The sequence below is a fragment of the Macaca nemestrina genome, chromosome 18 (assembly GCF_043159975.1).
Source record: "Macaca nemestrina isolate mMacNem1 chromosome 18, mMacNem.hap1, whole genome shotgun sequence".
NCBI classification, from domain to species: domain Eukaryota; kingdom Metazoa; phylum Chordata; class Mammalia; order Primates; family Cercopithecidae; genus Macaca; species Macaca nemestrina.
The window spans coordinates 8,365,063-8,388,661 of NC_092142.1; the positions used below are offsets into that span (position 1 = coordinate 8,365,063).

General features: G+C 40.4%; 1 long non-coding RNA gene across 3 annotated transcripts in view; it reads left to right on the plus strand.

The window, feature by feature from the left end:
• The window catches only part of LOC105467806 (uncharacterized), a 64,405-nt gene that overhangs the window by 16,388 nt on the left and 24,418 nt on the right, over positions 1 to 23,599 (plus strand). For 2 of the 3 annotated variants that reach the window (XR_011616282.1, XR_979140.2), the window contains exons 2-5: positions 2,439 to 2,550; positions 6,059 to 6,196; positions 17,503 to 18,048; positions 20,210 to 20,523. This is a non-coding gene — a long non-coding RNA (uncharacterized lncRNA). The remainder of the gene's footprint in view (positions 1 to 2,438; positions 2,551 to 6,058; positions 6,197 to 17,502; positions 18,049 to 20,209; positions 20,524 to 23,599) is intronic. The other variant, XR_979142.2, reaches the window with a different exon arrangement.

Sequence of the window (23,599 nt, forward strand, 5' to 3'; positions counted from 1 at the left end):
GAAGTTTACTCTTTTGTTAACCTCTCTCAAAGCTAGATGTGATGTGTAACGAAATTCTGGCCAAAGGTCTATAGGTAGAAGTGTCACAAGAGTCTTCTGGAGAGTCTCCTTGAAAAAGAAGAGTATGTCCTTTCTCCTTCTTGTTGGCTGGAACCTGGTTGTGGTGGCCGGAGCTAGGTCAGCTCTCTGGTACCATGAAGTCAACATGCTGAGGATAGTGGAGCAATAAGATTAAAAGCCTAGGTCTCTGAAACCATAGAGCTACTGTACCGGTCTTGACTTACCTACACTGGGCTATTTTTATATGAAACAGAAATAAACTTATCTTCCTTCCTTCCTTCTTTCCTTCCTTCCTTCCTTCCTTCCTTCCTTCCTTCCTTCTTTCCTTCCTTCTCTTTTGTTATAGACAGCTGAACCCTTCAATACACTTTTATTTTAAACAAGAAGAAACAACCCAGAGAGGGTATATGACTTACCTTGGATTCCAGTGGCAGGATTGTGATTAGAATACAGCTTTCCTGACTGGAAGTACAAATCTCTTCCAATAATCTCAAACTGCCTCTTGTTAATTTTGAGTCAGGTGTAAAAACAGGAAATACTGGACAAGTCAGATATATATCATTAAAATTGTTAGAGGATCACCAGTGAATGAGATGAAGGAACACCAAAGGCGTGCTTCTAGTATATCATGGATATTCTGGAACATGTGGATGTCCAAAAATGCATAGATTTCTTTCTTTTTTTTTTTTTTTTTTTAAGAATGAAGTAAGACAAATTGAGAGGTTAGTCTATCAACCAATATTGGTTTCGTCAAAAATGGTTGGTGTGGAACAATTACACCTACTGACTAGTTGATATAACAAGTTGTGCGTTGAAATGAAGTGGAATAACTTGGTCTTGGTGGAGTCCCGGGGGGTGCATGTGTTTGTAAGTTGAGTTGAGTTCTTAATGGTACTTTTAGAGAAAATTCCTTTAGAAGCTTTGTTTAGAGAAAGCAGGGGCATAATAGCCCTCTTGGATATGTACACATAATTAAGTGGCTTTTACTGCTGAATCGGGCTTCTTTTCATGCTGTGGTTACATCTTATTCTTGTTTAAAGGTTTTGTTTTTAAAGTATGAAATGGTTTATATGTGGAATCTAAAAAAGTAGATTCCACAGACGCAGAGCGGAGAAAGGTGTTATCAGAGGCTGGGTGGAAAGGAGGAGGGATTGGGAAAAGGAAGATACTTCTCAAGGGGCACAAAGTTTCAGTTAGACAGAAGGGATGTTTTAGAAAACTATCGTACTGCGTAGTGACCATAGTTAAAAATGATGTATTGTACAATTCAAAGTTGCTAATAGATTTTTAAAATTCTGACCACCAAAAAATGATAAGGTGGTGAGGTGACAGGTATGTTATTTAGCTTGATTGAATCTTTCTGCAGCATACACACAGATCAAGACATCACATTGTACTTCATAAATATACACACTTATTATTTGTCAATTAAAAGTGAACTAATTTTAAAAATCATGAAACAGCTTGTAAAATGGGAACAGTGTGATGTAGTAAAGATCAATACATTAAAATATTCAACTTAGTGTTTATTGGTGTAATGTGAAACAAGAAAATTTATTGTCTTCTGATAGCTAGTGCTGTTTTTTGTTTGTTTGTTTTTTGGTAGAGTCGCTCTCTGTCACTAGACTGGCGTTCAGTGGCGCAATCTTAGCTCACTGCAATCTCCACCTCCCACATTCAAACAATTCCCCTGCCTCAGCCTCCCGAGTAGCTGGGACTACAGGCTCCCGCCACCATATCCGGCTAATTTTTTGTATTTTTAGTAGAAACGGGGTTTCACCATGTTGGCCAGGATGGTCTCGATCTCCTGACCTCATGATCTGCCTGCCTCAGCCTCCCAAAGTGCTGGGATTACAGGCGTGAGCCACCGCGCCCGGTCAGCTGGTGCTTTTTTAGAGTCAGGACACTGTTTGAACACTGTTTGCCTTCTGAGGAGGCAGGAGTCTGACTGACTTGGAATGTGGACTGGAAAATCACAATCTGAGTCTTTAAAAATCCATGAAATGTTGAAAGTGGTAAAAGTAAATTGAAACCCATTCTGTGTAGATGTCACCTCCTTCAGAAAGCCTGCCTTGATATTCAAGTCTTGTTTATCGGATCCTCCCACTGGCTCTCAAGCACCCTGGGGTTTAACTGTTAGAGCACATATTGCAATGTGTTACTGGAGCTTGTTATATGTGCACCGATAACAATACTTACCCAGCCCTTAGCATCATCTATTCAACCTTCATCAGGACCATCTTAGGTAACATTTGTATTGTTACTACTGTTTTTTATTGTCATCATTTTGCAAAAGTTTGGAGTCTAGACTTGTTCAGGGTCAAACAGTGAGTAAATTAAAAAAGCAGAATTTAAATTTAGTTTTTTTTTCTACCCAGCTAATAACAATGAACGATTATGGAAATAAGAGAAAATTCAGAGGACTGAAGATTGGCACATGGTAGACAATTTAGCAACATATGTCAAATGCTTCAAAGATGTGCATCACCTGTGAGTTATCCTTTTTATTTCTAGGAATGTATTCTACGGATGCCATTGAAAATGCCATATTAGTTTTGAAGGCTGAAAAGAAAGCAAGGGGCCGGGAGTGGTGGCTCATGCCTGTAATCCCAGCACTTTGGGAGGCTGAGGCAGGTGGGTTACCTGAGGTCAGGGGTTTGAGACCAGCCTGGCCAACATGGTGAAACCCTGTCTCTACTAAAACTTCAAAAATTAGCTGGGCATAGTGGTGGACGCCTGTAGTCCCAGCTACTCGGGAGGCTGAGGCAGGAGAATCGCTTGCACCAGGGAGGCGAAGATTGCAGTGAGCTGAGATCATGCCACTGTAATCCAGCCTGAGTGACAAAGCAAGACTCTGCCTCAAAAAAAAAAAAAAAAAAAAAAAAAAAAGAAAAGAAAGCAAGGGTGATATTTTACCTCCCCCAAAAGAAGACTATTTGATGTCTAAAAAGCATAGGGTGTCTATTGTGCATTTGTTATAGTTGTTTTTAGTTCTAAAGAAAAGCTAATTTTACACTCTTCATTTCTAGAAGAAACAAAGTAATTTAAGGCTAAGCGTGCCACTGAGTTCTGAGGTTTTCCTGCTGCAGAGGTTCTCTAAAAGTCTTAATTCCTGTAATGCAGTTTGGATATTAACTTTTGGCTATTTTGCCCCCAAACCAACATGAACGTAGGAGGCTAACGGTACACTGACGTCCTCTTCCAGATTTCCAATACCCCCAAGACCTCGGGCAACAGCTTTTGGCCTTGCAGGGAGGTCTCAAACTACAACTGCAGTTTCTGACAAGTGTTTCCTTCTCTCTCCACATTTTGCCTCCCCTCCAAGCCCAGTAATGAGGAATCCAGTATAGAATAATTAGACTTTCTGCGATTGAGGTGCCTGCCAATTATGCTGATGGAACTGAAGTCTTATTAGACTAATAAGGTTTTCTAAATTGGACTTGGGGTTCTTGGTGATGTGAGGATTCCTGAGAGAAGTTGCTCAAGTATTGAAAATGAGTTTACCTAAGGATAAATGTTCACCTTGGATGAACTGGAGTGAGAAGTGGGTTCACACTCGAATTCTGTCACTCATCCGCTATGGGACCTCGGGCAAGCATTTCAATTTGCAGGTGGGGAATCAGTCTCCCGCCCTATCAGTAAAATGGCAAAATTAATTCCCACACACCTGAAAAGATTATAAGGATAATGAGCTAAAAAACACAGCACAACATGGGATATTTTATATGAATTATCTTATCAAGCTTAACTTTAAGCCTGGTTACTTAATCATTCTACATAGTAAACAATAAAATACAGGCAATCATATTATTATTGTTACAAACGTAGCATAATCTTGAAGAGTTCTGCAGACAGGGAAACCTGAATTTGAATCTCATCCACAACACTGACAAAGACTGTTTCGCCACTCTCAACCTTGGTTTATCTCTCTCCTTAAATAAAGAATAAAAATAGTAACAAAAGTCGTTAGGTCATGTGACATTGTTACGAGGTTAAATCAACGAATACATGAAAAGTACCTTTACCACGCTGCCTGACTTAGGAAAGGAATTTCCTATGACTGACTGAACGGAAGTGTGATTGAGATAATTATTTTCGGTGGAACTTGAAATGTATTGCTGGTACAAGTTTTCCAATTCAAGGTTGTCCAAATGTACAAAACATATTTACATCAGGATTGTGGTGCTATTCGTGTTACGTGTAATTCTATGCATTAAGATTATTTTGGAAATAATTAGATCAAATCAACTAAAGAAAAAGTACTTTTTCATATAATGATTAGTTAAGTCTAGAGTTTATGTTGGATTCAGGATCTTGAACCTCATTAGCAACAGTGTGTCTTTTTGTTCATCTCTTGCGTCTCTTTGTCTTTAATCACCTATCTGCATGTGGATCTTAGCCCTCCACGTGGGAAGTATGGTTCGCTCTTCCAATGCTCAGATATTAATCATGGGGAAAGCTCTGAGACACTTTGCTTAGGTCTAATTTTAAAAAGTGCTATTGGGTCAACTGGAGTTGCTATCCCCATTTAAGCTGCTGAAAGCCTTTAGAGGCATCCTGGCCAGATTTCTCAAAGTCCTTACATAGCTTCTGACCCCTAACCTCTGTCTGTGCTAATCTTAGCAGCAACAGGGTCCCCTACTCTAATGACATCCAAACTCCTATTTTAGAAATGTCTCTAATTCCATATTTCCCGACAATAAGAGTTAAGCAGAGAAGGGCATGGAACTCTGGTAGCTAGTGAGGAATTTTTCCTTTCCTAGAAAGGACAGAGCAATGTTAGCATGACCTAGAGAACATCCACTTAGTCTGCAAACACACCTTAACCATGCTCTTAGAAGGCTCTTTAACCCCAGGGTTTGAGATATGAAGATGTAACATTGGGTTGTTTGGAGCTCCCATGTTTAGAGGGACAAACATTTCACAAATGACCAAAGTTAATATTGAGAAGTTTTCTAATAATAATAATAACACTGAGTGAACAGGCCAATAAACCAGCCAGAGTTGGGTTTGCAGTGTCTAATAGGTCTCCTGGAGAAGGCACTCCCTCATTTGGATCCTACAGGATGGGCAGAAGTCATTTTCTCCTGAAATGGAGAGCAGAACCATTCCATACGATTGGTTGCCCTCCAACCTGCTGTCTTTGGGAAAAGCAGCCTGAAGAGCTGCATCACAGGTGGTCTACACATCCCCTGGCACAAGATAACATCATGCTTTACCGAGGTGGATCCATCTGGGTAAGACAAGAAGAAATATTTTTAAAAAGAAAAAAGAAAACAAATGAAAGAGAAGAAAAAGAAGCAAAAAAAAAAAAAAAAGTGTTTACCCAGTTCCTGTATCCCAATGAGAAGAGATTGAACTGCCAATAATTGAGCAAGGCTCTCTGATGATATAGATTAAACCAGAAGGGCCAACAGTAAACAAGAAGAACTTCAAACGAGCAGCGTTCTGGCTCTCTGGGGACCTCCATTAACGAGTCACCAGATAGGCAATTACTGTACAGTTCTTGCAATGACCGGGATCAAACACAAGCATTCTGCACAGTAGGCAGTCAGAAAGCAGGCAGACAAAAAACTGTGAGAATATGCCATTAAATCTTAATTATTCTTCAAAGGGAACAAGCACAACCAGGGGGCAGAGAAGGAAGGAATATTCGGAATCTCACCAATGCCTGGGGCTCGGGGCAGTAGCACAGCTACTGTTTCAACGCTTGTATTTACTTAAAACTGAACCTCTTCTTCTGACTTCTGCATTGGGCTGGGGAATTCGGTTTACATAAGCAGCCCAGTTTCTCTGACCCTCTGTATCTTCTTCTGGAGTATATGAAGGCTGTGGTACCCAGGCCAAATTTTGCACACAAGGTTTGAATTCGAATGATTGATATTTCTATGATGCCAAGAAATAGCACACCCTCCAGTGCTGACCACAGATGACACTTGAAATCAGATTAGTCTTTTAGCATCTTTGGAATGAATATTCTCTGTTCTGTAATTCACAGGCATCAAGTGTCATACTAGTCATGTGTCATTTCCCTGAGGCATGCAACTGAGAAGTCCTTGATTAGTGCATGGAAGCCCCTGCATCCTAAACTTAACACGTGATCCTGGTTAAATGGAAGGCTTAAAGAACTTGAAAGGTATTAATTTTGAATCCTGATTTTTAATACTGTATGTATCACTCTGGTGTGTGTGTGTGTGTGTGTAAGAGAAATTGAGATTTTACAGAATATATGAATCTAGCTCCCATTTTTATCACTTAGCATTATGGTTTTAAATATTCTGTATCCGTAGTAGAAGCTAACCCAGCACTCACAGTGGAACATACAATGTGAAACGTGTGTAATTTTAAGTTCGCCAGTAGCCACATTAAAAAAAAAAGAAATAGCTAAAATTAATCCCAGTAATATATTTTATGGAACCCAATATATTCACAATATTATTCTAATATAAAAATTATTAATGAGATATTTTACATTCTATTTTTTTTTTTTTTTGGCACTGCCTGAAATCCAATCTGCATTTTACAATTCCTGCTTATCCCAGCTTGAACTAGCCACATTTCAACTTCACTTGGGGCTGCTGGGTTTCATATTGGACAGCACAGGAGTAGACTGTCACCCCAGTTCCATTCTGGATCATTTCCACCTGTAAGTTGTCATCTAAGAAAGACATGGTATGCTGTACAGAAAGTTCTATGTGGCTGCTGCCAGCGTAGTAAAATAGATTCGACATCTTACAACCTAAGAGCCGCAAAACCAAAAATGAAGAGGCCTGTGATGGGGTCAACGTTGAAAACTTCATACCACGATAGCTGTGTTCGAGGTCACAATGAGGACTGCACCAGTGAAATCCTCTTCACTGGTAAATTTGAACTTGGGACAAAGGGAGACCACCTAAGTCTCTTTCCTTCACTCTCCATTCAGCCATTGGAAGCACTCTGTAGGATAAAGGGAGGAGGGCAAACCGGAGTTCCCAGGACATATTTGTGCATACAAATCACGACAATGCTTTTGAAAATGCAAATTCCCAGGCCTTACCACAAGACATTCTGAATGAGTTTGGAGCTATCTGTCCAACGAGTCACATTTTCAATTTAAAAGAATTCATTATAGAAGCAGCCTGTTGGGCTTGGAAAGGAAACACAAAACCCCATTACCCTATTCTGTACATCCCACCACGTATTGCTGTGATGGTTAATATTGAGCGTCAACTTGATTGGATTGAAGGATGCAAAGTGTTGTTCCTGGGTGTATCTGTGAGGATGTTGCCAAAGGAGATTAACATTGGAGTCAGTGGGCTGGGAGAGCCAGTCTCACCTTGAATCTGGCACCATTTAATCAGCTGCCAGCAAGGCTAGGATAAAAGCAGATAAAGGAACGGGAAAGGATTAGACTGGGCTGAGTCTTCCAGCCTGCATTTCTCTCTTGTGCTGGATGCCTCCTGCCGTCAAACATTGGACTCCAAGTTCTTCAGCTTTTGGACTCTTGGGGTTGCACCAGTGGTTTGCCAGGAGCTCTCAGGCCTTTGGCCACAGACTGAAGGCTGTACTGTTGGCTTCTCTACTTTTGAGGTTTTGGGTCTTGGACTGCCTTCCTTGCTCCTCAGCTTGCAGACAGCCTGTGTGGGACTTTACCTGGTGATTGTGTGAGTCAGTACTCCTTAATATACTCCCTTTCAGATATACATCTATCCTGTTTATCCTGTTCCTCTAGAGAACCCTGACTAATACAATGATGTTTGCCTCACAATCTTTCATGTTTGGGGGTAAAGAGGTGAGAAACTGGAAAACGAGAGTGACTTCTTAACCGTCCTCTGATTGGAGTGTTCTATTCCACGCCCCCTCCCCCCCACCACACACACACACACAATTGTTCCACCTTCCCTGCACTGTGTGGCCTTACTTATAATGTGGCAAATATGTAGACATGTTGGATTGTCCAGATTTTACCGCAAGTGTTTCCTTCCCATTTTCCTTACTTGTTCTCAGCCCAATTTACTATCCTTAGGTACTTGTAAAATCAAGAAACAAAATCCCTGCTCCAAAGACATATGCAGAAGATAAAACAGACCTTTCAGGAGAAGATGATGGCCTATGACGGGGGTTCCATAGCAAATGGTACATACAGGAGCCACTGAAGATGACATGTGGAAGTTGTCCGTTCTCACACTACAATGAAGAAATACCTGGGACTGGGTAATTTATAAAGGAAAGAGGTTTAATTGACTCACAGTACCGCACGGTTAGGGAAGCCTCAGGAAACTTACAATCTTGGCAGAAGGCAAAGGAGAAGCAGGCACCTTCTTCACAGGGCAGCAGGACAGAGTGAGTGCAAGCAGGGGAAATGCCAGACGCTTGTAAACCCATCAGATCATGTGAGACTCCCTCACTATCACAAGAATAGCATGGGGGAAACCATACCCATGATCCACTTACCTCCACCTGGTCCCAAGTGGGGCTTACAGGAATTACAATTCTAGGTGAGTTTGGGTGGATACATAGAGCCAAACCATGTCGGAAGTGTTGTTTACATCTCCTTAGCTCTTCAAAAGCTAATTGCTCCAATTTCAACCTGACTGTAAATGTGAAATCTTCATTCTTCCACCTGTTTGCATCACCTTTGATTGATTCCTCAACCTAACCAAAGAGTTCTCTAGTAAGAAAATTAAATACTCAAACCTTGCTGCTCTTATTGTTGTAATCAATACTAGAGCCTTGACTTTCATAACACATCCTCACTTAGAAATGGTTCATAATCTCATGACTTTGTATATATGACTGTGTTTTGTGTGGACTTGAACCACAATGAAGCTTGATGTTCATAGTATTCATTTTTTAGAGGATACTTTACTAATCAGAAAATATTTGCACTTACATTTTCTCTTCTGGCCCTTGAAACATTCCTTGTGTGGCTGAAGAAAGTCAATAGTGGAATCATTTAATAGATACGGGCATTGAAGCTCAGGTATGTTAAATGCAAAATCACAGCATGGTGGGATGGCACAGCCAAGGAGAGGATGCTGGTCTGAGACCTCATATTTTGGTCCTCTTTCTACTTTACCTCTCACTGCCACTTTCTTGAAGAATATCAGATGCTCGCATATATCTGGCATGTGTGTTCTTTTACACATTCTAAGCTTCATCTAAAATGATGCTTCTGTGCAGAAATTCAGCCCTGACCACAGGGCTCCTGGAAATGCCTATCATGAGCAACAGTGAGAACTACCCCCACGGTATTTGTGTTTCAAATCTGTCTACAGAAAAGATTGAGAACCAGAAGCCCTTTTCCTTTTTTGAATGCTAGCTGACTCACTGTTCAAGAAAGGAGAACACTTTCAATTATGCTGTTTGACTGCAGTGACAGGGATCCAAAGGAAATGGCTCCGTCCCTTCCCTTTCATCCCAACCTCAGTGACATCAAACTCTGATGTGACTGAGGGTTGGCTTGTGAAGGAGTCATTAGGAAATTCTGCCTAAGCCATGGTCCGATGAGAAGGATGTATCCTACGGTGGTGATTTTCCTGTGTCCCCCCACCCAGAGGAAAGTTGTCAGATGAGCAGGAGGAGTATATTCTATAACGAACAGCAAGCTAATAGGTTATACAGATAACTCGCTGACTTTGCCTTACAGAACCTGTGCTGTAGACCTTAGGACAAGATTCATGCTCAGGGGGCCAACTCTATGGGTTAGGATTTGAGTTTAAGCAGCTTATTCTCATATTTCATGGCAAGCCCAAAGTCCTCTGCTCTCCAGTGAGTAGGTCAGTCTATGCTGGTTCCATAGTTAGTTAAATAAAGCAAAACTCAGGTATCTGAAGCCTAGGTCCAAGCTGAGGACATGCTGGTTGCATTATCTCAGGGAAGCAAGAGTGAAGCATCCATATGAAATGCATCTCATGACCATCTTCGACTTTTCCACTTGGCAAATATGAGTACTTGAAACCTGAAAGGGACTGTGACTTTCTAAAATCATACAGGGAGGGGCCAGGCACAGTGGCTCACATCTATAATCTCAGCATTTTGGGAGGCCGAGGCGAGTGGATCACCTGAGGTCAGAAGTTCAAGACCTCCCCGACTAACATGATGAAACCCTGTCTCTATTAAAAATACAAAAATTAGCCGGGCATAGTGGCACACACCTGTAATCCCAGCTACTTAGGAGGCTGAGGTATGAGGATTGCTTGAACCTGGCAGGTGGAGGTTGCAGTGAGCTGAGATCACGCCACTGCACTCCAGCCTGGAGACTCTGTCTCAAGAAAACAAACAAAAAACCTCAATGAAATAAAATCATAGAGGGAGTAAAGAGAAAGTGTTTCTCCTGTCTTCTGGTCACCTGTAATTCTTTTCTCCTAGACCAACTGTGCACCTGTCACCTTAATGTTTATGAGTCTATGTCTGGATACTTGGAAAACAAATCCAACTTCTTTTCTAGGTTTTCACAGCTTTGAAGAAGCTCCATCCTGTGTCCTGAGCCTCATTCCCTCCATCTTCTAATCTCCTTCTCTTTGTTCACTTCCTTGAGCCATAGTAGCCTCGTTTTGTTTATTGAATGCAATATGTCAGCCCCAGAGCCTTTTCCCAACTGTTCTTGGTCTGCAGTTCTCTCCCTTTGATGCATCTGCAGATTTTTCCTTCCCATTCTTCAGATCCGGGCTTAGAAGTCACTTTCTCTGAGAGGCATTGCTGTGGGGCAATATTCAAAATTGTCCACCTTCTTCATCACATTACTTCACTTTCTTGTTCTCTTAATATCAACCTCCGAAATTATCTTTTGACATGTGTATTTAATTCATTTTCACTTTTGTTCCTCTTGCTCCAGAGGGCAATCTCAGAGAGTACTTTGTTCATCACTCTATCCCTGGTACCTCCGACAATGCCTTTCAAATAGGAAATGCTCAAGTAATATATACGCAATGAATTGATACATGAGATGCACCTTTATTTGCTTGTGGTTTCTTTTCCTTGAATTCAGAATCCACCATGAGTCTGATATCTACATTTTCAATGGTAGTGCTGCTTTTTGCTGTATTTCTATAAATTCAAATACCTACATATCTATAGCAATGCCGATATACATATTGATATTTTATCTATTATTATATTAGGAGGTTTACCCTCTTAGAGCTAGCTTTTGGACTCTTCAATCACCTTCAACTTTTCAGGAGTCGACAGCCCAGTCTTGGTTGATACTACGACTCTCAACTCGACCACATGGCTGCAACATTGGTAAATTTTAATTTTCAAATACAAACAAATTGAATCGCTGCAACATTGGTAAATTTTAATTTTCAAATACAAACAAATTTAGTCCTTATTAATTTTCAGTTGGGAGCTCTCGGGGTGTTGAGTAAAAATTATGGCAATAACTAGGGACGTCTTTTAATGTTATTAATTCAGACTTAGAACCACCAGCATAGGAAAAACTTCTGTTTCCTTGAGTACGAAGTGCAAAAGCAAATGGTTTGGTCACTATTATTTCTGTAGAAAAAGTGATCTTATAGAATTAAAGATACTAGCTTCCTCAAGATTTCCTTCTCTCCCTCCTTCTTTCCCTCTGTACATCCTTCTCCTCGTCTATTTTCCTTTCTCCTTTCCTTTCTCCTTTTTCTTCTCCTTTTTTTATTGTCTCTTTCTTCATGCCCTTTCTTTTTTACAAAAAGGGCTTTCTGAAGCAGTAAAACCACAGTCTAAAATGAATGCAAGCTCACATTCCTCAATGGGGAGGTGATTTTCAAAAAGCTCATCTTTTTAAAGGCAATTTTTAAAAGGAAATCCTCACTTTCTCCCTACAAAAATCACCCTCGTCAGATGGGCTTCCGAGATAAAGATGAAGTGATCATTGTGCCCCCAATTATACAAGACACTGTATTTTTACAAAGGAGTTTACCTTGGAGAATAAAATTATTTTTTTCCTGATTTAAAATTGTTCTTACAAAATTGCTATCTCCTTTTCTCAAGGTACATACAGTGCACCATGATAACCTCAGCAAATAAATGTAGTTCCAGCAGGAAAGGAGGCAAAAGACTGTGTGGTATAACACTATCTGGCTGACAGATCAGCCCACACTGCAAAACACAAGGAGAGTAAAACAAATGACGAATAAATGAGAAAGCAAGCAGGACAGTGGTTGACTCCTACTCCACAAATGGAGGGGGGCTTGCACCCAGGGAGAAAATCCAATCATGCATTATGATTGCAAGTACACTTTTATGGGTATTCTTGAGAAGGCAAAGAAGAACTTATTCCAGTCCTGCCTCCATGTTGACACGTTTTCCCTCTGCCTCCAAAACTGCGATTGTCTCCCTTGTGGTGTTTGGTAATGAATCCTCAGCTCTGTGACATAAAGGCCAAAGAGCTTTGTTCTGTATCCATGGAGTTTGCAAAGAGATTAGCAGGGTCTAAAGAAGTGAAAAAAATAAATAAAAACATCTGGAAACAGGGACTTTGCATTTTGCTTCAGGCGTGGGTGTGTTTGGAAGCTGAGAACTAGGGAGAGGACCACTGATTTTCCCCTTCTTTCTTTCTTTCTTTTTTTTTTTTTTTTTTTTTTTTTTTGAGAGATGGAGTCTTGCTCTCTTACCAAGGCTGGAGTGCAGTGGTGTGATCTCGGCTCACTGCCACCTCCACCTCCCGGGTTCAAGCGATTCTCTTGCCTCAACTTCCCAAATAGCTGGGGTTACAGGCACATGCCACCACACCCAGCTAATTTTTGTGGTTTTAATAGAGACAGGTTTTCACCATGCTGGCCAGGCTGGTCTCCAACTTCTGACCTCAGGTGATCCACCCACCTCAGCCTCCCAAAGTGCTAGGATTACAGGCATGAGCCACCACACCCAGCCTGAATTTCCTTTCATATTGCCAAGCCTAGTACCCACCGTAATTCAAATAGGTAAATAGGACAGGATCAGTCAACTCTCCTGCTAGGAGCACTTGTAGCCAAAATGATGACTGCCATTGTAATTTCTGTTTCAGTTTTTTTCCAATCAAAGTAGTATCTTGAAGCAGAAGTACACAGATAAAATTTTTGAGGCTTCTTTCTAATGCAGCAAAAATAGATTGAGCATTTGATGTATGTTCATCATTGTTCCAGGTGCTCTGGGAGTAAAATTAAATAAGCCTGTTCTTGCCCTTATGTAAGTTAGTGATATAGAGGGAGAGGCAGATACACACACAAGTACTTATAAGTAAAGGTCAAACTTTGTATTTTACTTATGTATTGTATTTGGCTATCTTTCCCATCAGAACGGAAATTCCTTGAGGGCAGGGATTTGAGAGAGAAGAGTTTAGTTTGTTAACTATTTTGTTCTATTCACTAGAAAATACTAAGCACCCAATAAATAATCACAAAAGGAAGGAATTAGAAAAGTAGGTATAAAAGCCAACACAGAGGTTCCAGAGAATCAGAATTGTTCCGATAGATTTGCTCTAGATGAAATGGTGTTTGAGCGTGGATTTAAATGATAAGACACGGTATCCTTCCCAGCCTCTGGTAACCATCTGCCTCCTCTGTGTTCATAAGTTCAATTGTTTAGATTTTTAGGTACCACAAATAAGTTAGAACATGCAATGTTCACATTGCATGCCTTTATCAAAACATCTCATGTACCCCATAAATGTATACACCTACTGGTATGGTTTGGCTGTGTCCCCACCCAAATCTCACCTTGAATTGTAGCTCCCATAATCCCCTCGTGTTATGGGAGAAACCTGGTGGGAGGTAACTGAATCATGGGGGCAAGTCTTTCCCGTGCTGTTCTGGTGATAGTGAGTAAGTCTCACGAGATCTGATGGTTTTATAAAGGGCAGTTCCCATGCACAGGCTCTCTTGGCTGCTGCCATGTAAGATATGACTTTGCTCCTCCTTCACCTTCTACCATGATTGTGAAGCCTCCCCAGCCATGTGGGACTGTGAGTCCGTTAAACCCCTTTTTCTTTATAAATTACCCAGTCTTGCGTATTTCTTCATAGCAGTATGAAAATTGACAAATAAACCTACTTTGTACCCACAATATTTTTAACTTTTTAAAAATGTAAAACTAAATAAATAAATATCGTGCAGAAGGTGGATAGTGAAGCCAGGAAAAACATGATGAAACAACTTTTAGTTCTTTAATTATAAAGTTGATATCATATCATATCGTAATATAAATTAATTTGGGGAAAAATAAAGAGCAGTGAGCAACCCAGAGGCTCAATTACCTGAGAACCACACGTATTACAAAGGTGCATTCTTCCTTTTTTTTTGTTTAATTTTCCTCAACATGTTTATCCCATATAGCCGCAGAGCCTTCCCTGTACTTGTGACACAAAACCTTACTTCTTTCAAGTAGCATGCATGTATCTATGTGTTGTTATGCAAGCCTTCATAGGTATTATTTTCAGGAAAGGAGTGAGATCCTCCACCAACTTAGCCAAAGCATAATTCGCTCAAGTATTCAATGAGTTGGGTTGTAAAAGACAGGTCAGCAAAAAACCAGAAGCAGGCAAGGACAGGTGGTCCTAATGGAAAGTTGAGGTGTGCCATGATGGGTGTATAATGGCACAATATAGTATATACTAATAATTATAACATAATAATATAAATTATTATTTGTCAATTAATTAGCTAACCAATACGTTTTTAAAAATAGTAAAGAAACTTACTGGCATAGTTTATAACTGGATTTTGGTTTTATAAATTATTACACACATGGACCGTTCAGCAGCCAGTCAGCAACTATGAAATGAATTAATTCAAAGTGTCCTGCCTGAGAAAAATTGTTGGCAAATGTTTCCTTATATCTCATGATCTTCCATTCCAGGGGTGGCAGACAACAGCCTGCAGGCTAGCCACCTGTTTTTGTAAATAGAGTTATATTGGAACCCAGCCATGCCTGTTGGCTTATAGATTGTCTATGGCCACTTTAGTGCTTCAAGGGCAGAGCTGAATAGTGGCAGGGCAGACTGTGTCCCCCACTGTGCCTAAAATATTTACTATTTGACCGTTTAGGAAAAAAGCTTGCCAACCCCTGTCATATTTCATTACCATTGTTATTGTAAAAGTCCTGGATTCATCCAACCATATATTTTGTCAAGAAAAATTGTGGAAGACTCTGATTTGAACAAAGAAGATTACTGGGTATCCTGTGTCATGTACCCTCCTGGGTTATGTGTGCCTTTTCCTCTCTTTGACCTCTTTTACAATTCTATAAGTGGTAGAAAACTGAGACGAATGCAGATGATCCTTATCCAAAGAAAAGCAAATGAATTGTGTCCTGTGAAATGCAATTGATTTATACCCTTTGGATATTGACCAGTTTCACTGCCATATTTGGGTCTATTTAAAATTCATTTCAATATCCTTGATTGCATATAAAAATATGGGATTTTTAAGCTTTCCTTTGAACTAATTGTAACATCTTACTGGCTCCCTTATGAATTGACAAAAATATAAAAATCTTTGTTAGCTATTCGTTTTCTATTTGCATGTGAATCATGATTTTACCATTATAAAAATGTGTCTTTTAACAACTTCTATATTGCACATATGCACACCTAAAGCCCTATGCTGAACAGGAAGCACAGAGTTAGGGTTAAAAGGGAATCCTTGAATTAGAGGACTTTCATTTGTCTCGTGACCACACTATTAATTGTTTGAAGTCGTGCAAATCACTTAACATCTCTGAACCTCAATTTTCTCCTCTGTAACATGGTTATCGGAATAATTCCTACCTCATATGGTGGTATGAGGATTAAATAACATAATCCATGCACAATTATCTAACATTCAGTAAACAACCTGGCAGTGTTAACTACGGCTGTAATTGTCATTGGAAATTGCATTCTCATTCATTAACTGAATGAAATTTTCAGCATCCACATCATCTTACCTTCTGCCAGTTGCCTGTATGCAACCCCACTGACCTGGTTTGGGTTCTTTTAAAAGCAGAGCCTGAGATAAGACTTGGAGCAGATTATTTTTTACAAAATGTCCTTGGAGGCAAGAATGAAGAAGCAGCAGAAGTGAGAAAAAGAGGGAAGAAAAGAGGAAAAGATTGTTTTTTCCCTCCACATGGGTACCACTGTAGGAGCAGGGGCTCAGTCTTGCTTGGAACTCTCCAAAAAACTGTAGGATTTGCCTCAAAACTGTCTCTTCTAAAGACAGGAGGCCAAGACATTAGCCATCAACATTCATCACTCATTGATAGAAGATATTATCCAGGGACATCAATTCTCCCTCAATTCCTGGCTACTCAGATTGAAGGCCGAACAAACTCTGGTGGCATGGGAATGAACCTTGAGACAAAGTTAGGTGCTTGGGGAGGACTTATGTTGGTGTGTTTGGGAACTGTTCATAACAATAGATGCGTTGGATACCCAAAGACAGGCCTAACAGATATGACAGGAACACAAAATTCTTGCGTATACCCACCATTGAAAGCAGAATCCTGTCCAATCTCTTCTCACAGCACTGCTGAACGTACTCTCTGTGTTCCCACACCTTTCTTAGAGGCAGAAAGCCTAAAGAGTATGAGCATAGCAGCCATGCCAGGACCACCAGATGCAACAGTGTGGGGAAGTCAGATCTTGCCTTAGCAGTGAGGCAAGAAAGATTCCTCTCTATCCCTGCTCCAGAGACTTATCCTGCTCCAGGATTGGGGTTTGCAGATACAGCAATTGGACCTTCTGATTTCTCCGCTATGGAATGCTTCAAGGAGGGCCTTAGGGAATGACACAAGCCTGGATGTACCTCCCCAGTAGCCAAAAACTCAGGAGGAGAGCTGACTGGACTTTCTAGATCTTTCGTTTGCTTGCATCTAGGGAAATCACAATTGGATAGCTTATAATATAGACATTCCTCCTCCTAGAACTTCTCAGGTTGTTGGTCAACGACCTGAAATTTGCATTTTAAATACATGGCATTTGAAATTCATATGTAACTATAATGCACTGATGCTACTGTAGTTCAGCCATTTACTGAACAGTCAGTCTCTTCACCTGTATTATCTCAAAACTTTATAGCAAAGGTAAACCACAGAGACAGTAAAAAGATCAGTGGTTGCCAGGGCTCTGGAAGTAGGAAAGGAAGGATAAATGGATGGACCATAGGGGATTTTTCGGGCAGTGCACCTATTCTGTATAATACAGTAATGGTCAATCCATGATATTATAGATTTGTAACAATCTGTATAACTGTACAACATAAAAGTAAACCCTAATGCAAACTGTGGACTTTAGTTAATAATAAGATATTGATATTGTTTCATCAGTTGTATCAAATACACCACACAAACACAGGATGTTAGGAGAAACAGTGTTGTGGGGAGAGGAGTATAGGGGAATTTGGTACTTTGGTACTTTCTGCTCCATTTTTTAATAAACTTAAATTGCTCTAAAAATAAAGTCCATTAATTAAGAAAAAAAAAACTTTATAGCAAATCCTTATAATTGTATCCTTGTTACAGATGAGGAAAGCAAGGCTCTGACTGGCTAGAGAAGTTCCTGTGGGGGCCACGAGGCTGGTAACAGACCAGCAGAGATGGGAACCCTGGTTTATGAGGCTCTGAAGCTCAGGTCCCTGCCATTCGGTCTCCTCACTTCCTTCTTCACTGGCCTCCTGCCTCCTGGTGCGGTGCTCTCTCTCCTCCGTGGCAAGCTGCCTTTGCTCTTCACCCTCCGTGCTGCTTTGACATGGCCTATCCCGTTGGGTCAGCCTGCCAGCACTCTGCAGTCACGCTGGGCGAGTGGCTCATCAACCTGAGGCTTCCTAATGAGTCTGTGAAGTGTCATCAATCCTCGGTCCCCATTTCACTGAGGCATCTCGGCGCTGTGATGTATGGATCAATCTAAGCGTTTCTGGTCTTTGAAAAGCCTAGTCCAGTGGCAGCCCTGGGAATCCGGCTCACTCGGTTACCCTTTTGCTAATTTATAATTTAGCTGACACAACTCCATGGCTGTTTTATTTGTCTCAAATGAATGTCAGTTGGTACAGAGGACAAGGCGTTTGGGAGGTAAATTAACTAAATCATTGCATGAATTAGTTAGACTGCATTGAAATACAACACCCTTTCCTTCTCCCACTCTTTTTGTTTTTTTAACATTTCACAAAAAGCCTTCCCCTCCCCACACTGGCACCCTGACACACTCCTATATCCTCTCTCAATCCTACACCTCAAAATAATTTACTCTGGATGGAGTAGCACAGCTAGGAGTATAATGCTCCAAATATATAAATAATAATGAGAATCTTTAATAAAATCAGACATAAGTTATACAGCAGACATCAATTACAATGGATTTTAAAGGTTTTGATCTAGAACCCGGGTGGTGTTACATTTAGACTAATAACTGTAACCATGATTTATGTGTTTGCAACCAAAATGGTTTCAGTGCCTCGATATATGTCCAAAGTAAAATTTATAGTCTGCTACAGAATGTATAAATAATGAACAGCCATATGTCATCACATATTTAAAAATGTGACTCCTTATGCAGCAGCAATGGGATAAAATGAATTAAAATCTTAAGTTCATTGGGAATAAACGTATTTGGGAGCACTTTAAGAAATGTGCACAAATGCAAACATTGATTTAATATATTTTTTTCTCAAGTCAAAGAAAAATGGCTGTTGTAAAAATGACAAACCACTCTGGGGAAGCCTCAGGAGTCATCAAATTAAAGAGTAGCATGAAAGAGAAAAAGAACTGGTTCGAATATGGAAGAAATGATCCTGGGGAGGCTTTTCTCTGACTCTGCTGTGACCTCAAATTATTACAAAGAGCTTATAAATGATCAAAACCCATAAAAGAAGTTGATGATGGCATTCTACCTTACAGTTCCCCATAAAGTGTATATAAGGTGTTTGGAGGTTGGGGAGATGCTACTGATGAGGGCTGCAAGCCAGTTCACTTATTTCGAGTCCTCACGGAAGTTGTATACCAGTCTGAAACTCTGCTTTGTCATCTGAAAATAGGATGAATACGGTCCAGTAGATAGCATTGCTAGGATTTACTAAAGGGTGTCAAAGCAACTAGTATAGTGCCTGGCACAAGTAGTTGGAGCTCAATAAATGTTAGTCCTGGTCTCGTTTATCCCTCCCCCAGTGGAAGGTATGGTGTCGGAGGCATGAACCATGTCTTATTCATCTTTCTGTGGATGACATCTAGAAAAGGAATTCAGGGTGAGCAGATATCAATGCATCTTCCCTGAATGAATCAATGAATCAATGAATGTGTTTCCGTGGCTCTAACAGCACTGGGAAATCCAGACATCAGAAAGAGTTATGAGGCAAGCATAGGTTGCCAATGTAAAACTGTTGGGGAATTGACGTGGTCTTCATTAATACATTTACAGAAAATCAAAGCCTGCTCCTTAAACTCTGGGACAATGTCACAGTTTAATTTTTGACAATCAAAACCTTTTTTCAAAATAACGATTCCTTACCTCCGTGGGTGCTCTAATAATATGCTAATGAGAATGTAATCTTTCTTCCTAACTTCAAGCTGTCATGAATACATGATTCTTAAGTGATATAATTTAGTAATGTTTGTGGGGTGGAGCTTTGCACTGGGTTTGGTAGTTTTCTCACCTCTCTTCCTGCTAAATGGTCTCCAACTGCTGTGTTTGGATTTCTTCTTTTGATTTTAATGATCTCCGTTCCTTCCCTCGAATTTAACTTCCAGTTCCTACTGCTTTCAGGTCTTACCTCAATTAGTCTTCTTAACTGCTCTTACAGAGCTGGAAATTTGGTAGCCAAGTTTTTCAGGTATCTATTACTGCATAACAAAACTCAAATGCATTGGTTTGAAACAATTTTTTAAGGTAGCTCACGGTTCTGTATGTTGTCTAGGTTAGAAGGCATTCCCTTAAACTGCCTCCCATGGTTCCAATCAGATGGCAGCTGGGGCTGGAGTTACCAGAAGGTTCAGCTGGACTGGACTTCCAGGGCTGCTCATCACACAGCTAACAGTGATGCTGGTTGTCAGGAGCAGGCTTAGCCGGGATTATGATGAACGCACCTATGCATGGATTTCTTGTGTCCTGAGTTTCTCAACGCTGGGTTCTGAGAAAGAGTAGTTCAATAGCGTGCATCGCAAAAGATCCAGCTGGTAGGAGTAAGTCTTCTTGTGGACTAGGCTGCATCACTGTCATCACTTTCATCCCATTCTCTAGGTCAAAATATGGAAGAAGACAACTCAAGGGTGAAATACCAGGAGATGTGGCTCAATTGGGAACCGTCTTTGGACACTGGCTCCCCCATCAGTTGTTGAAATTACGTTTGCAACATTGCATAGGGGGTCATCAAGATCCTCCAGAAGAAAAGTTCCTGGATTTCAATGCATAGAATTATGTATTTTATTTTGACTTCTCAAACACTTTTTTTCTTCCACCACTTGCCTTCCAATTATTTCCCTATCAAGGTTGCCATTTACACGATATTTAAGTGAGTGAGGCTTGGCAGTACTTAGAAGTCAATGGACGTTCAGGTAAGACTTACTAATGTATCTCATGAATTTGCCATTGCAAAGCACTTTTACTATACTAGAATTCCCCATTGCAAAGCACTTTACTACACTAGCTTGGTTACTTAGCTCTGGTTGTTGGTTACTTCTTTTTTTATGATGGAAATTAATTTTACTTAAAGCACCTGGTTTTTTTCTATAAGCTAGAGTTTGGAATAGAGAATGTGTCTGTTTTGTGTATGAGCATTGCGGGTAGATAAGAGTCCTTATTTTAGGAGTTTTTCTAAGTGTTTATTCCCATGGGACCAAATACCAACTCGGTATAGTAAGAGGAAAAAGAAAATCATTCTTACAGGCTATTTGGTGTTCTGTAGATCACAAATGAATGAAAAAAATATTCAAGAGTCAGGTCATCTATGTCCCTTCAGTGGCTGTACTACAGTTCATTTAAATAACTCTCTATTTTTAAAGTATTTGCTTACTTCCTTCTCTTCTATAGATAAATCTTTGTGAGCACCCACTCTCTCCTCCTCAGCAAAGATTTCCCATGTTCATTTCTATCTTTGTGCCATCCATATAGCAGTCAACAACCACACCATTTGAAACTTCACCAAAGTATATAATTTGTATCTTACTTTTTAGAGTCCTGTAGCCTTGCACATACATTCTGAAACATTTCATTGGTTGATACAAGTCACTGAAGACAGGAGTGTCCCTAGGGCTCTAGTCTTCTCTCCTTGAGCATTGGTCTAAAATTGAAATCAGGTTAAAGTATTGGGCACTGGGTCCTCTTTAAACTTCAGCAAGCAGCTTGATGGACTGAGTGGTACAGGGAAGAAAACGCCTGCTTTGATGCGTTGGGCAAGATGCTTCTGTTCTCTAAGCCTTCATTTCTTTATCTGTGAAATGGGAAGAATGTATTTTCCCTCCAAATGTGATGAAGAGGCTGGGCATGGTGGCTCACGCCTGTAATCCCAGCAGTGTGGGAGGCTGAGGAGGGAGGATCAGTTGAGCCTAGGAGTTTGAGAGCAGCCAGGGCAACACAGTGAGACCTCATCTCCATATTTTTTGAAAAAGTAAAATAAAATTAAATAAAAATGTGATGAAGAAGCTTCCAACAAAAATTCACACCCAGTCTCTGGTTCAGTGAGCAGCACATCACAAGTTAATTACAAAGGTGAGTTCTCTCCTCATCCACTCCCCTAATAAACATATGTGTAGTGTGTGTGTGTGTGTGTGTGTGTGTGTGTGTGTGTGTGTGCCGGCGTGCACACACATGCGCATTCCATCACCTTATTATCTTGGAGGCTACAGGTGCTTCTAGTCTTGCTGTCCAGGTAAGCACCTCTATTAATCAAAGTCCTGGTAAGGGAGGGGTGCATACTCAGATTGAATGATTTGAGGAGAGTTTATAAAAGGGGCTAGTTTAAAAAGTCAGGGGGGTTAGGGAAAATTACAAAGGATAGTTCAGTATCCCTGAGGTAGGGGACTAGTAATAGTGGAAAGGAAGGGGATGCCTGCTAAGATTTATGGCCAAGTAATTGCATCCAGCCTTGGCGACCTGAAAGGAGGAACCTAGGAGATCAGGATCTCCCCCTGCATATGCTTCCTTCCCTCTAGGTCAGCTGGTGCTTCCCATGAGATGAACCATTACCAAGCTCAGGTCATACTGGAGTCTGAAGCTTGGGCTTATGAGAAGGGCTGTCTTTTTTATTATTTGTTCTCAAACTGAAGTTCACCATGCCTCTAGGGTCTGCAGATATATTGTTGAGATCTCAGGATTCTCCAACAAGTGTTTTATTTCTATCTAGGTGATAGCCTAATAAAATTAAAACATTTTGGGATTCACCTTATTACCAGATACTGCCACACAATTACTGAGCCTGTTCTTTTGTGTGTGTGTTTCTACTTGAGTTTGGCCCAAAATTGCATTACCGTATATTGCAGAGATGAAGGTTTTGTGGTGAATAGAAAGAAGTATGTGTGCTCAAAGCAAAAAAATAGTATAGGAAGGCCAACCTGCAAATGTGTTGCACCAGAATTTTTAAGATCACAGTCTCTTGTGAGTGGATGTGTTTCATAGATATTATCTTTGTTTGCATGTGTTAACTTTGTAATGGTTCACAAGCAATAAGGTTAGAATAAGTTTTCTTTTTCTGACTCCAGTCAAACTATGATTATATGTCCATTTAATTCAGATTCCAAAAAGTGACAATGGCTAACCTCATCTTTCAGTGAACTAGTTAGCTTCATGGAAAATCAAGTGGCCTCCTCATAAGCTGACCTCTCTCAATAGCAGAATTTTGGTTATGTATGGGAGCCTTATGACCTGATTATTCTAAACTAACAAGTAAAAACTCAGGATATATTAATGCCACTCAATGCAATATAATTATTGGGGAGTAGACATTTCTATATTACCATCCCTGAAAGAAAACACTAAAAGGGACTAAGTGTAAGCCTATACCTGAGATGAGTTTTCTACTATTGAACCCAATTATGCCATTTGAAAAAAAAAAAATTTTCACTTTAAATTAAGGCAGCAAATTTGGATTTCGTTGGTATCAGAGCTTGTGTGCATTCAGTTTGTAAAATCGTTTTGATTTTTGTAGTTGCATAAGAGCTACAAGCATGAGCGTTTATGTCTACCTCATTGGTCCTACATCTTTCACTGAAGATATTATAAAACTAATGAGTCAACACTGAAGGTCTTCATTCCTCTTCTTTACCGAAAGTTATCCGAGCAACAGTGAAGTTTGAGAAAATGCTGTCAGATAATTCTTTCTCTTTGGGGCTGGTTTTGGCAATGGTCTTCAAAAGTATTACTGTGTTATCAGGTTCCTGCTGTTGGGAAGACAGGATCAGTCACTGTCAGAGACCCTAGAAACAGAAAAGAAAAAAGAAAAAGTACCCATAGCTCCACCACCTCCTGCTCTCAGCTCCAAAGTCCCCTTTATGGTGACGAAGGTTCACTTTTATCCTTTCGGAAAGTGACAGGCTGCACTGCTTCCCACCTGGGGAGATGTAGAAATAAAGAAAACTCAACTTGTTCTGGAGCAAAGCTGTCAGCCATAGGCACCCCTCTCCTTTAGCAAGCTGC